This window comes from Numida meleagris, chromosome 9 (genome assembly GCF_002078875.1).
Source record: "Numida meleagris isolate 19003 breed g44 Domestic line chromosome 9, NumMel1.0, whole genome shotgun sequence".
Classification (NCBI taxonomy): Eukaryota; Metazoa; Chordata; class Aves; order Galliformes; family Numididae; genus Numida; species Numida meleagris.
Window position 1 is genome coordinate 11,155,387 of NC_034417.1, and position 14,105 is coordinate 11,169,491.

The window sequence follows — 14,105 nt, forward strand, 5'->3', positions numbered from 1 at the left end:
ATCTGAATGTGACTTTTGTTGAGAGGTACTTCTGGACAAGAAGTGGACGCTCCCTGGTTGTTTTTCATCATTATGCATCAGTTTTCTTTAGAAGTATCTGCAAGGAATGCCTGCTGGATTGTAGATAACTTGCCTTTCTCTTGCATGCAGAAGTTCCTGACTATCTTTGCCACTGATACTTTTATACATAAATAAGAGGTCAATAACATTCACTCATTCTTCTACTTTCACTGTAATTTTTAGTCATGCAAAAATTACAGAAACTAGTTATAATCTCCTTCTCTGAGTCTTGTATCTCATGAACTCTACTAAGGAGAAAATTTGACATATTATGGGCTCCCGCTGAGAATGATGTGTGTGTGTGTATGCTTGTTATACGTGTTACTCTTGTCTCTTCATTTCTTTAAGGAGCTCCTAGTCTATGCACTGAATATGCCCACAGTAGTAGTATTTCTTTTTTTAATAAGGTACATTTGAAAGATCTGAATCCTAAGTTCCTGCAATCCGTTTTGTATATTTTCACTTTATAGATTTCAGTTCTAGAGGAGAGGTTCTGCCTCTGGTAAAAGCATTAAAAATAAGAAACAAGGCTAGCTCAGCTGCCGAACTCTTGATTTACATGACTTCATCAGGGTTATTCTTTGATGGAAGAGGTAGTCTCAGGCTTTCAAGATCCAGCCACTTAAGATAGATGTTCCCAGGAATCTGATAATTGGGTCAGAAGCTCCAAGTGCCAGAACAAAACTGGTTGGCAGATGGGTAATACTTCACACAGAACGAGCTGAAACTACTTCTTTGCTTTTTCTCATCTCCAGTCTTAGCACCTTGTCAGGAGGTGTTGTATCTTTATTGGCTGCCTTCGATCAGGAGCCCTAGCCTCCTGGCGACCTTGAAGCAAAGCCAGACAGCAGCATAGGATCCCAGTATTTTGTGCTGCCTTAGTAACTGGGGAACAGAAATTTATGAGAGAAGGCAGCATCACAGATCTTTGGCTTGAATATCATCATTTTTCATCCCAATTTTAGTACTAGCCAGATGATGGCCATTCAGCATTGTTCCTAGTTCCAACCAGTCCTACCCCTACTTTTCTCCCTGTCTGCCTAGTCTCTGTATCACCACCTTTGCTGTGTCAGCTGAAAGGCTTTGGGCAATTGGAAGCAGCCATGGCGCTTATCCTTGCACAGCCACAGCAAATGTACAAATGTGCCCTGCATACCAAGTGTATAAGAGACCCTTATAGGTGCTATAAATAGCTTAACATAACAACTTTCTGAAGCAATTTTGTACTTGATAACTTGGAGTCAGTCATTCTGAGTTTTTCCAAGGGTGGTAAACATTACTACACAGGCTGAAGTTGTAATTGAATTAATTGTATGTTATTGATATATTATTACAATTAGTTTTTTTCTCTCTGCAAATGACTTGTTCTGTTAAATGCCTAAAATGTATGCAGCTCAAAAATACAGTCTATAGCCTGATGAGCAAAATAACTCCATCATAGGGGAAAATACAACATGTTTGGCAGAGGAGCGGTGTGCAGGTGACAGCAGCATTAATATGTGATCTGGACATTGCTATGAGTTTTGTGGCTTCTATGTATGCTGCACTTGCAATACCAGTCATGCCAACACACAATGCATCTGCTGCCTCTGTAATTGAAGAATTCCTTACAGTTTTGCCCTTCAAGAGACAACATTTGTCAACAGTATTTCACAGTAGTGTCCAACAGTGTTCATTACACTGTGTATTTAGATAGGATGTACCTCTATAAACACTGGAAGCACTTGCAAAATAATACATTTCATTTGCATATTGTTAGTGATGTCTCCTTATTTAATACAAACTTTCAGCAGAGAGGGTATCAACGCATTTTGCAGATGATATATCTACAGAAACCTCTGCTGTTTGCATCTATTGCAGCACAGAAGTATTATGCTGAATCTCATGTAGCCCTTCTTTGAGGTCTTGCAAGAACAGCTTAGAGGTTTTGTTTGTTTGTTTGTTTTTAAGTAGTTTTGCTGTTATCAACACTCGCAGTTTTATTTACTGAAGACCTTTAAAGTCCCTGGTTGTTTGAATAACCTTTTTCTCTTTGTGAGGCAGAGTGGAAATGTTGGTTCCTTGTGAAAGGGACTGCCCTGGGGAGGGCTTCCTCAGAAACTGACTCCAGTCTTTGTCACTACTTCTGTTTAAGCAGGAAAAGAAAACAAATTGACATCTAATCTTTCCTGGAAAAATATTGTTGTTTAGTCAACTGCTGTTAAGAGAGAGCGGGAGAGAGACAGCAAACAACTTGATTCTCCAGGATTGTTGCTATAAGATCAGTCTGTTGGGTTCTGACATATACTTGGCACAGCTCGTAAATAACTTGGCAAGCATTTTTACAGTGAACTCATCTAAATAAACATGTCATATTGCTGATGTGGATATCTTCGCTTTTATGCCTGGGAGCACTGAAGAGTTAGTGTAAGGAAACTGCATTGCCTGAGTCCTTTTCCAACTGGTGCTGGTTTTGCTCATTGATTGTCTCAGAGAGTTGGCAAGTTTTATAAGATCTCAGTTTTCCCCACCGTGAGCACTTCATCCACTTCCTTCCTCTTGGTAAGAAAGGGATGCATCACAAAGTTTATATCTCGGATTCTTGTTCCACCAATCTCTTGGGCAGAGCATGAATTTAAATGTACAGAGACATTAAGATCCTGCTGTCCAGCTTCAATTCTGATTCTTTGCATTTCCCTTAACAAGTAGACCCAAACTAAATAACAGGGTCAAAAAAAAAAAAAAAAAAAATCATGGAACAGCAAAACCGCTCCCTGGGTAAGAGTTTTGTGTCTTCGGGGAAAGTAAAATGTGAGGGTGGTGAAGCAGGGAAAACTTTACTGGGAAAATTAATAAGACACTTTTGGGTTGTTTGAGCCTTAATTCAACCAAACCTTTTTTTTAATTGTTATTTCATTTTATTTATTGTTTTTGTTTGCTACTGCCTTTCTTCTGTTACCAAAGCAAATATCTGGGGTTTTTGTGCTAAATAGGAATAGGTCAAAACTTCACTGTCGGGAGGATTTTCACACTTAACTTCTGATATTTTTTGTAGTCTCTGCTGAACTCCCAACACATTTTTTCGTATAATATATTCCTGCTGTGCCCATCTGGATGTGGGTGGAGACATTTAAAAACATCTGCATGTCAGACATGTGTGGGCAACACTTACCCAGTTACTCCGCCTGCGTTGGGGCCCTGCCTGGCCTTGGTTTTTGTTTTTAATTCTCGTTTGTGATTTTTTTTCTCTACCAGAATGCAGAATTGGGTCTTGTTTCAGTACCTAAAATAGTTACACTGATAATTTTCCTAATCTGGAGTAATGTGTTTGGACAATAAATACACACATCACCCCAAACCACACATCACCAGTCCTAAGGAGCAGCCCGAGTAGTTCTGTCCTAGGCTGTCACAATTAGGTCAAAGATGATGTAAATCCTCCAGTGAACTTTCCATTTAGTGTCAGTGAGTTGTCCGTGTTCCAGAAAAGGCAGACACTACACTATGCTTTGTAGCATATGGCATAAATTTAGCTGACATTAGAACACATCTCATATGTCAAGTGGAGTGCCACTGACTTCTGCCATGCTCTGTGTTTCTGTCGTATGTCATGATATACCAAGAAGGTATCTCACACACTTGCCACCAAAGTGCTCTTACCCTTGATGTAAATATCTGTCAGTTTTCATTGCAAGCTGTTGCTGTAAGGCTTTGGAAGACAGCATGTTTTTTCATGACCTTGCATGAGCACTGCTTACGGTTAAAACTTAAAATGTTAGTGGGTTAATAGCTTCTTCTCATTCTGTCTCCCTCTGTTCTGAGAGCTGCTTTCTCACAGTGTTCACTTTGATTGTTTTGTGTACATCCCTGTGGGTTCCTGTGGATACTTCTTTTTGCTTGTAAGTGTGTTAAAGGACTGCCCAAAATGCACAAGAGGTTTGGTGTTCAGATACTTAGAAAGGGACATTTCTTTTCCATCCCATATTACTTCAGACTTTCCAGTAAAAAGCACAGCAAAGAGTAAAGGATTTCATCTCATTTAAAAGTATATGTAGGAGAAGAATCTACAAATCTATTTTTCAGTAGTTTCTATTTTTTTATTCTTATAATGCATAATGAGGCATCAAATAATATTTTGTTTTTAAAGGAGGGATTTGGTTCCTTAAAAAAACTAATTTTGTCTTCTTTTCCTTCCCGAGTTTACTCTAGTATTTAATCTGAATTTCAGGAGTTAAATAGCTTCCTAGATTTATACCTTCTAATTCTTACTCTTCACAGTAATCATACTGAAGGTGATGTTTTACTTAAGATAATGTTTCCCAAGACTGCTGGAGTAGTTTGTCCTTGAACAGTAGTATAAAAGGACTTCAGGAAAAAACAACAACAAGAACAACAAACAAAAAAACAGCAACAAACCACTTACAGGCTCTTCCTTATATTTAAAAATAAAAAAGTCCACATTACAATTTTTATCTTTCATCTCTTTAGCCTTCACACCTAAAGTAACTTATGGGAGGAATTGATTTTGAGGCAGCTTACTGTTATTCCAGCCTTTATATTGCATCCTTCCCCAGGTGCCATTAAGTAGCACACAGTGCAGGGATCCCCATGCAGAGACCCGTACTTCATCTACATATTTCTGCAGGCACTGGGGCTGGCAGGCTGGACCTTATCCAGAGTGACCATGGGAGCTGCTCACATAGATTCAATAAATCTTTCTAGCCCAAAGAGCTACATATCAAAATCTTCATGTAACTATACACGTGACATCTCATTAAACCGAGTGGGAACTCCAGCTGCAACTCAGCTGGGAAACATTGGTGCCTCTCCAGAAGTCCCATGGAAGGAGAGGGCTGTGCTGAGCACGGGTTACCACGTCCTGCCTGACCTGCCAAAGTCCCGCTCTGCAGCCTCCCAGCCTTGGCTTCCTCTCCCATGGAGACTCTCAGCACTGCCCAAACCAGCAGACTGCACTGTAAGGACTGAGCTCCAACACTTCTCATGTCCCAGCCTGCACTGGGATACTGGCTCACTTGATGTTGCTGGCAACTTGCAGGAGGGCTTTTGTGGCAGGTAGCAGTGGGGTGCTCTCAGACACTGAAAATGACATTTGGAATCACTTGCTTTTACTTAGCAGCTGTTCACTGTTGCTAGAAATTGTCATCTCTTTTCAGACCTTCTGTTTTTCTCCACACCGCTGTTTCTGATGGAGGATTACTGCCTACAGGGATTTCTTACTGTCTAAATTTATCCTTTCTGTCAGATTAGGGGTGAGTTCCTTCTGATCTCCAGTTCCTTATCTATGTCTCTTTTTCTAAGTGATTCTTTGCCAAGTTTTGTTTTGTTTCAGTGAGCCTTGTATAAATATGATTTTATTTCCCAGCCTAGCAAGGTCCTGCAGCGTTGAGCGTGATAAAGTCAGCACAGTAATTCATGATTTGGGTATCTTGTTGAACTAGAGCCTTCAGACTCCCCAGTGCTGTGGCAGATGTGGCTGGAACCAGTTAGAAAGTCAGCAAAGCAATTTGATTACGTATATTGATTTCTTTTTCAAAAGCAGTCTCACAAACAGGAAGCCCAGTGGGAATTTGCATCCTACCCTCTGTGTCTGTGTGTGCGCATTTTTTAAAATGAGAACCATGTAGGAAAGGGTACTTGCTCTCCTGCTGGGTGGTCCTATGTGCTCTCAGCTGCTACAGCACGTGGCAGATCCTGCAGGAAGACTTACATGTTTTGGAAACACTGCTTTATTTGATAGAAGTGGATTTGCAGAATTGTGGAACGCTCCTTAGCTTCTTGTGTTCACATATAAAATGTTTGCAGAAATATGTGGAAAGTCCTTTCAGAAGCCCTTTTATACACAATGAATTTTATGCACTGTATATTTTATCTTTTGTTTTTATTGCTTTGCATTCTTTTTCTATGTATTGAGGGCTGTGAAACTTGAACATCATGGTATGTCTGTTTGTGCCTGTCATTCTGATTATTTATTGGCTTCTGTTCTGAGTTTTAGATTTTGACACACTTTGGCCTTACTCCTTGCTTTCTCATCTATGAACAACTGAAAACACACAAGAGACACTTTCTTACTTCTACTAATGCCTGGACAGCTGGGGCTGCTGCTTCACCTGCCATGCAGTGATGGGCAGGGACACTGTCAGTGCATGCCCAAGGTCCCTGAAGGGGCCATGTTCTGCTTCTTAGGAGATGCTGATGGCCAGGTCAGCTTCTTGGGGCTGCTGCTGACCTGTGCTGGCTCCGTGGCAGAGAAGTGAGACCCAAAGCTACAGTTCGGCCTCTGATAGGCTGAGCTTAGTAATAGAGTTGTGTGAAAGGGCCATATGAGGACAAAATCATGTCTCAGACCAAATTAAATCTTCAGTGAGGATAAAGCAGGATAATACCTGAAAGTAGAAAGTCTTCTTCTAAATAAATAAATAAAAGTAACATTCTGAATTGGAGGAATGTCTTGTTATCTCTCCCTGTTTGTAGAATCTCATTTACTTGTTGATGATGAGCATGGGAAAGAGTGGGAGTTTTTACTGTATATTCTCTCTATGGACATATTTTATCTGTGTAGAAATAAGCTACAAGCTGAAGCTATCACAAAGCAAGGGAAATGAGCATAGATTGCAAAGTAAATGAATAGATGTGCTCTGAATGTCAGCCTCTGGGTTCTACAGCAGGGCAAATGGAAAATACTGACTAAGGCAGAGCAGAACTTTCCCATGATGAATTTTATACTTATGTTTTTATTGCCATAAATTCCCACAGCCATATTTAAAATTAATTATTTGTTGTGTGGATGCAGACATTCCCAGCATCCGCCTGCTCTGTGATTCTGTGGTAAAGCAAGTAGGGCAGGAGAAAATGAAGTTAAGAGCTGACACTGATGCAGTGAGATTTGTGTAGTGGGATAGCAGATGTGCCTGTATAGTTAAATACAGATTTAATTTTTCTGAGTTTTGGAATTTTTAGTATGTCTGTCTGTAGAAATAGAAATGCTTTTTCTTGTGATCAAGACCCTGAGGACTTCAATTTTCTCTCTTGAGAGTGATTCTAAGAAACTGCAATATAGATTTATTTTAGTGAGCATGTAAGGATTTTTCACTTTTTTCTTTTTTTTTTTCTTTTTTTACTGCTAAACATCGGAATAAAATATATGTCCTTTCTTAGTTGAGTTACAGTCATAGAATCGTAGAATCATAGAATGGCCTGGGTTGAAAAGGACCTCAAAGATCATCGAGTTTCAACCCCCCCTGCTGAGTGCAGGGTCACCAACCACTAGACCAGGCTGCCCAGAGCCACGTCCAGCCTGGCCTTGAATGCCTCCAGGGACGGGGCATCCACAAGCTCCCTGGGCAACCTGTTCCAGTGTATCACCACCCCCTGTGTGAAAAACTTCCTCCTAATATCTAACCTACATCTCCCCTGTCTCAGTTTAAAACTATTCCCCCTTGTCCTATCGCTATCCACCCTCGTGAACAATCGTTCCCCCTCCTGTTTATACGCTCCCTTCAAGTATTGGAAGGCCACAATGAGGTCTCCCCGGAGCCTTCTCTTTTCCAAACTAAACAAGCCTGGTTCCCTCAACCTTTCCTCATAGGAGAGGTACTCCAGCCCTCTGATCATCTTAGTCGTCCTCCTCTGAACTTGTTCCAAGAGCTCCACGTCTTTCTTGTACTGAGGGCCCCAGGCCTGGACGCAGTACTCCAGATGGGGCCTCACAACAGCTGAGTAGAGGAGGACCACCACCTCCCCCTCCCTGCTGGCCACTCCTCTTTTAATGCAGCCCAGAACATAGTTGGCCTTCCGGGCTGCCAGCGCACACTGCTGGCTCATGTCCAGCTTCTCGTCCACCAGGACCCCCAAGTCCCTCTCCACAGGGCTGCTCTCAAGGAGTTCTTCCCCCAGTTTGTATAAATACCTGGGATTGACTTGGAGAAGATGATTTTTGCCAGAAACAATTCAGATGGCACCTTGTACTTTGTGCAGTGCTGACTGATAACCATTGAAAATGTGTAGATGTTTTTGTTCCATTTCAATCTGAATTCTGATCTCTCACAAGAGAGAAATAAATAATTTTGTTATGACAGCGTGAGCGCTACTGTCCTGGTGGTATGGCCATTCAATCCCATTGTTGGATCTCGTTGGTGTAATATTCACTCAATTATCACTCAATATTTTTCACATTTTAACAAATTTCATTGGCAGCGGAAGTCAACTGCACCTGGGTTCACACCTTTCAGTCTTTACACCCTTCAGCAGATCAGTAGCAGTGATCCAACCAATACAGGATTCCACTCACTGAGAATGGCCAGTAACTGATCTGTTACATGAATATTTCACAATGAAAGCTACTGGGCAACATGTACCAGGGTAATTACAGACTGTTCAGGCCTTGAGGAAAAGGTTCACCTTGTAGAATAACCCTGCTGTATCTTTGAGAATAAGTATAATTATCTCCATTTCTGCATTCTGTAGTGCGGTTCCTTACTTCTTTCATGCTTTAGTCAAATTGGGCACTTCTCCTTAAATTGTTGGCTGGATTTCCTACTTTTGTTGAATTTGACTAAATGCCATCCGTACATTTATGCGACTATTCCATTTGTAGTCTATTTCATGAGTACACGCAGATGTGCATCTTTTGAAATTGCCAGGCCAGTGAAAAAACAAAAGTGCAAATGTACGAGAGTAGACTTCATCTGGATTTCTCTAACCATTGCGTAGTTTGTGAAGCAACTCTAGAAGGATGCTAATTATGTCACTGTTAGATGTTGATAATTGATTTTCTATTTTATTAAAGCCAGTCGCATTGATAAAGAGCTTCCCTCCCTGACAATGATCTATGCCTGTTTTTGGGCAAAAATAGAGCACTGAAAAATGTAATTCACTGATGTTATCCTTTTAATTGTCACTGATAAATGAGACTATCAATCAAAAATACTATTAGAGTCATTTGAGAATAGTATAGTAGCATTTAACACATACTCATTTTAAGCATGGATATTTGCTGAATATTTAAATAGTCTAAGATGTGGTAGGGAGAAAGAATGAAACTAGTGCAACTTCACCGAATTTATTTATCTGCCACAAGTACAAACAGTAGTTTTTTTTCTTTTGTTTTGTTTGGTTTTTTTTGTAGCTACTTCCATTTAGACAACTTAGTATGTTTGTCTTATCTGACTATACCTAGATCTCTTGATCCAGAGGACCAGAGAAGCAGGGAGTCCTTTTCCAGATGGAAATATTTTATATAATTCTATCTACTGCTACATATAATTTCATATTTTCAATAGCAGTAGTGATACTTAACACTCGGTGCTCGTTATGTAAAATCTTGGGTTTTTTTCTCATGTTTCACCTCAGTGTTCTTGTTATGTGAAGCGTGAGTATATCTTCAGGCTCCTTATTCAAAGCATATAATCTTGAATCTTAGGCATTCCAAAAATATTTTTATGATTGACGCATAATACTTTTAAAATTGACAACTTATGTCCCTGGAGTGTATTCTATAAAAAATGGTGTCATAGCTATGTTGAAAGAGAGTGCCTGCAGATGGAGATGAGCAGTCAGTTGAAGGAATAACCACATTACAAGGGCCTAAAGCAACAGGCAAAAACTAAAATTTCAAAACCTGACTGTGCATTGAGCTCTGCATGGGCAGTTCCTAGTCCATGTTTGTGTTTATGTTCATTAAGGGTACACTGAAGGAGGATTGGGGTTTGCCAGGTTTTTATTACAGAGCTTTTTTGCTGTATGGGAATCTGTTGTAAATTTGTCACTTTGCAGTACTTTTTTCATCATAGTTAACTATAAATATTTCCTTAAGAAAGGAAGGACCTTGACTTTAACAGATTATATTTTGACCTTCATAAATCAGAATTAACATGCCATATTCATTTCTTCATTTAAGTCTAAAGCCTCATCTTGAAACCCTACTAAATGTTAAAGAAACATCTGTGGAAGCATCTGAGCGATTTCTGGGGATTTATATCTGCAAAGATATTTGTAATGTTCCACAGTCACCTCTAACACAGCAGCAATTTCATTAATCTTTCATCTGTATTACTATATTTTATACCCTGACCTTTTGCTCTTCCTTTGCCTTTCTGAACTCACATGAGCATTCTAAGCATGCTACAAACATTTAACACCCTTCAGTAGTGCATTTCACAATAGCATAGCCTGGTTTAAAAGTTTGTTGCAGCAGATGAGTATTTCTGCTCCCTGCTGAACTAAATGCTTTCTATCCTAGCTGCTTGTGACAAACAGAAACTCTTCTGCATTTTGAAGAAAACATAAACAACATATTGTAATGTCCTAAAACAGTCACATATCATGCATCAGTTTGAAAAGAATCTCACTCTGTTCCAATTCATAGATATCTCCTCATTACCAGTTTATTAAATACACAAAGTAATTGTCTCAGAATTTTTAATTTAAATTTCCATGTGTTCTTTATTTTGTTAAACAATGGTCAATATTTCCCCAGCTGTTTATTTGTGTAGGGGAACTCACTTGCAATGTAGTCTTTACAATATTTGTATCATTTTTCAATCTGTGACTTTTCTTTTATTATTATTTTAATGTGATGAGGTCCCAAAACTTCCATTACATGGTTTGTATTGTCACTTGTTTCATTTATGCAGTTTATGTTAATATCACCTAATAGAATTATTTTTGACCGTACCCTAAAAGCGTGCAGATGTTTTCCCAATCTGCCTATAATATTTATAGCTGATCCCTTTGCTCTGTAAACAACTACCAATGTGGGGCAAATTAACCCTAACAAACACCTTAATCATGAAAATTACCAGACCCCTTTGGCTTGCTGCAGTGCTGTGTGAGATGGGGAAGGCTGTTGCCATACATCACTTTCTAGACCTTGTTATAGCTCTGCACACACATACACACATACTCCTCAAAACATCTCCTTGAACACTGCCACTGTTTTTCTAGTAAGGTTACTGGCTAAGGTAGAATCACGGGATCATTCAGGTTGGAAAAGACCGCTAAGATCATCTAGTCCAACATCACCACCACCATCTAGAACCCATCACCACCATGCCCACTAAACCACATTCCTAAGCCACATCTACCCTTTTCTTGAAAAGCATTACTACCTTTATTTATAGTCCTTGGTGATGTGCCAGGGGCCTGATTTCTTAAGCTACACCTTACAGCTTCTTTCTATTTTAGTGTGATCCATGGCTGTCCAGCTTGTGTGAGAAACTCTTTGCTGTCAAAGTTTTACAAACAAATGCAATAGGTCAACTCTAGACACTCAGCTTTAAAGTACCCCCTTCCCTTAGTGCTGATGTATGGTTTGCACACTTACTGAACTACCTCTAAATTGGAGGCTTGTCACATAAAATTCTGCAGGATTTTTTTGGGTGCTTAATGCTGAACAGTCTGAGATGTTGTGCTCATTTCGGGCCTAAATTGTGATCCTACTTTGAGTTATTTTTTGAATTGTATCCTGGGATATCATTGTATACTCATAATAGTTGATATAAACACAATCTTGGAAAGAACTCCACAGAGGTGCATAGATCTTGTCAGACATGCTACATTTGCTGGCAGGGGAGCTGTAAAGCTTTTCCTCTAACTAAATCCCTTGCATTAGCAGCCGACACTCCTATTTTATTTCTGTGGCATTTATGTATTAAAAATTTAGCCATAATACCATGTGAAACAATTATCTAAAGTATGCCGCTGTGCTGATTATCTTTTTACTTACATTCCATGTTGGATACAATAGTGCCTTGTGTTTGCACAGTTGTACTGTTTTGTTATATGGAATGAGAGTTTGTTTTTGTAGAGGATGTGTGAAATACCTCTGGTTTGCTGTTTGTCTATTATTGTCACACTGGGTTTTAATGGCACAGTCTTGCAAGTCCTTTGCTTGCTCAACACCTCCTCTCACCAAAGGACTGTGGGATCTGTAGCCTAGAAACATACACCAGCTTACACTCATAAATTACCAATTTCTTGCATAGAATATAACAACTTGTATCTGATTTTTTTCCTTTGAGAGTTAACTGATGAGTGAATAAACACATACTTAGTATTTAGAAACTGATATTACATTATAAAATGGAAATGTGTTTGTAAGATCTGCTGAAAGCCTGTAGTTGCAGTAGTTCTGACAATATACCTCCATGTGCTAGTATTATCTTTGTGAATGAGAGCAGGAAAAGCAGTGGTGAGCAATAAACATTCAAAAAGTCTACCTTAAAGGAAGTTGAGACTATTTCAACTACTGGTTTGATCCCCAGCATAGCACCATCTGAATGTTTCAGAATCTTCAGGACATCTGCTCTTGCAACTACCTGCAAGGTGAGGAATTGCAAATTTACTCCTTTCACAGATTGGAAATTGGAAAGCAAAGGAAGTGTTCAAAGGTCAGGATGAAAGTCTGTTGTGGAACTGGAAATTGAAAGAGTTGTCAACTCTAAGGCCACTGTGCCAAGCACTGAATTATTATATTCCTTGAAGTTTTACCAGCTTTCTATTCACACAGTGGCCCAGCTTGCTTCTGGTTCTGAAATTCTGTCGTTTTCATTTATTTCCCAGTGCTAACTGGTGATAAAATGAGAAGATAAACTTATTCAGATTCATTTGTTTGTGGTTTTCTTTTTGTTATTTTGTTGGTGTTGGTGGGACAAGAACTAAAGTAAAAAAAAAAAATCTTCAATTGAAAACATTTTAATCTTTAATCCAATCATAAATTACAGTACTGAAATGTGCATGCATTCATACACCACTTTTACGTAGTAAATATGCACCTGGTCTGAGATGGTCTGATTTGTGTGTTAACTTGTTGCCTTTCAAAACTAAGATTTTATTAGCATTTAAAATTTCATTAACATGAAATCATTGAATTTAATCAGTTTCTTTAGTGATGCTACAGAATCCTGTTTGTGTTCAGCAGTACGTTGTTTCTGAGTAAGTGACTGTCATCCCAAACAATCAAGTGACATTTTATGTGGGCCCCTGCCCAGCAGTATGTTCAGGAGATCTGCTTGGGAATGGCCTGGGTGCCAATTAGGAGGCTGCAATCTCAGATAGTGTTTGATAGAAGTTAATGAAGAGTCTGGTGATCTTCCTTCCTTAACATCCTCTAAGTTCCCGTCATTTCTTAACATTACCTAGTTCCAGCAGCATGTCTTGAATGTGCCTACCAAATAGGAAAGCTATGTGCCCCTTTATAGAAGATCAGCATCAAGTATATGATGGCTTTTGTCTTCAAAAACGAAGATGGAAATGGGATTTTTGATGTAAGCTATTCACTAGTGCCTAAACTATTCTCCAGTTTGTAAGCTTGCTTCTCTGTGACCTGCTGTGAAGTGGCCAGCTAAAGAGGTAAAAATTAGGGAGGTGGCTGCCATTCAGCGCAGCACACCTCTCAACTGAAGTACCACAGTGGTTAATGCAAATAACTTTCCTCCATGATGCCTTCACCTTAAGGCAGTGTGGAATGTGGGGAACTGGAAAACTAAAGGAGCAGGAGAGGGAGGTGGGCAGAAAAGGGAAGCTTAGAGGTTACACTTCTCCCTGTTTGGCAGTGGGTGTGCAGTGTATGTGCATTTGTTCGAGACTGGAAGACCCAACCCTGCCTGTCACGTGTGGACTTGATCCCCACCTCTCCAAGGAGATCATGTGTCAGTTCTGGCACGGCACAGATGCGGTGGATCTTGGCAGCTAAGACTGCCCCTTCCAAGCATTTTTATATAGGAACAGGAGCGTACTGGCCAATTTCAGAATTCTAGCACTGCTTTTAACTGTGAGTTTCCATAGTACTTTCTATCCATTTGTCAGTTCTGAGTTAGTTTAAACATACGTGTATATATATATATATATATGATTTCCGTTATGAATTAGCTTACTTCTCAGGAAAGTGTGTATCTAAGAGGCATATAGGCTGAACTGAAGAATCTTGAAGCTGCAGAATAGTTTCTTTAACATGTTACTCAACATTTGGTCCTCCCTGCAAATTTCTTCTAAAAATGTGAAAGGGTAAGATAGGTGAGACAAAACATTTATCTTCATTTCAGCATTAC

General features: G+C 39.5%; 1 protein-coding gene across 14 annotated transcripts in view; it reads left to right on the forward strand.

Moving 5' to 3' along the window:
- The window catches only part of ADAMTSL3 (ADAMTS like 3), a 215,349-nt gene that overhangs the window by 117,575 nt on the left and 83,669 nt on the right, over positions 1–14,105 (forward strand). The window lies entirely within an intron of this gene.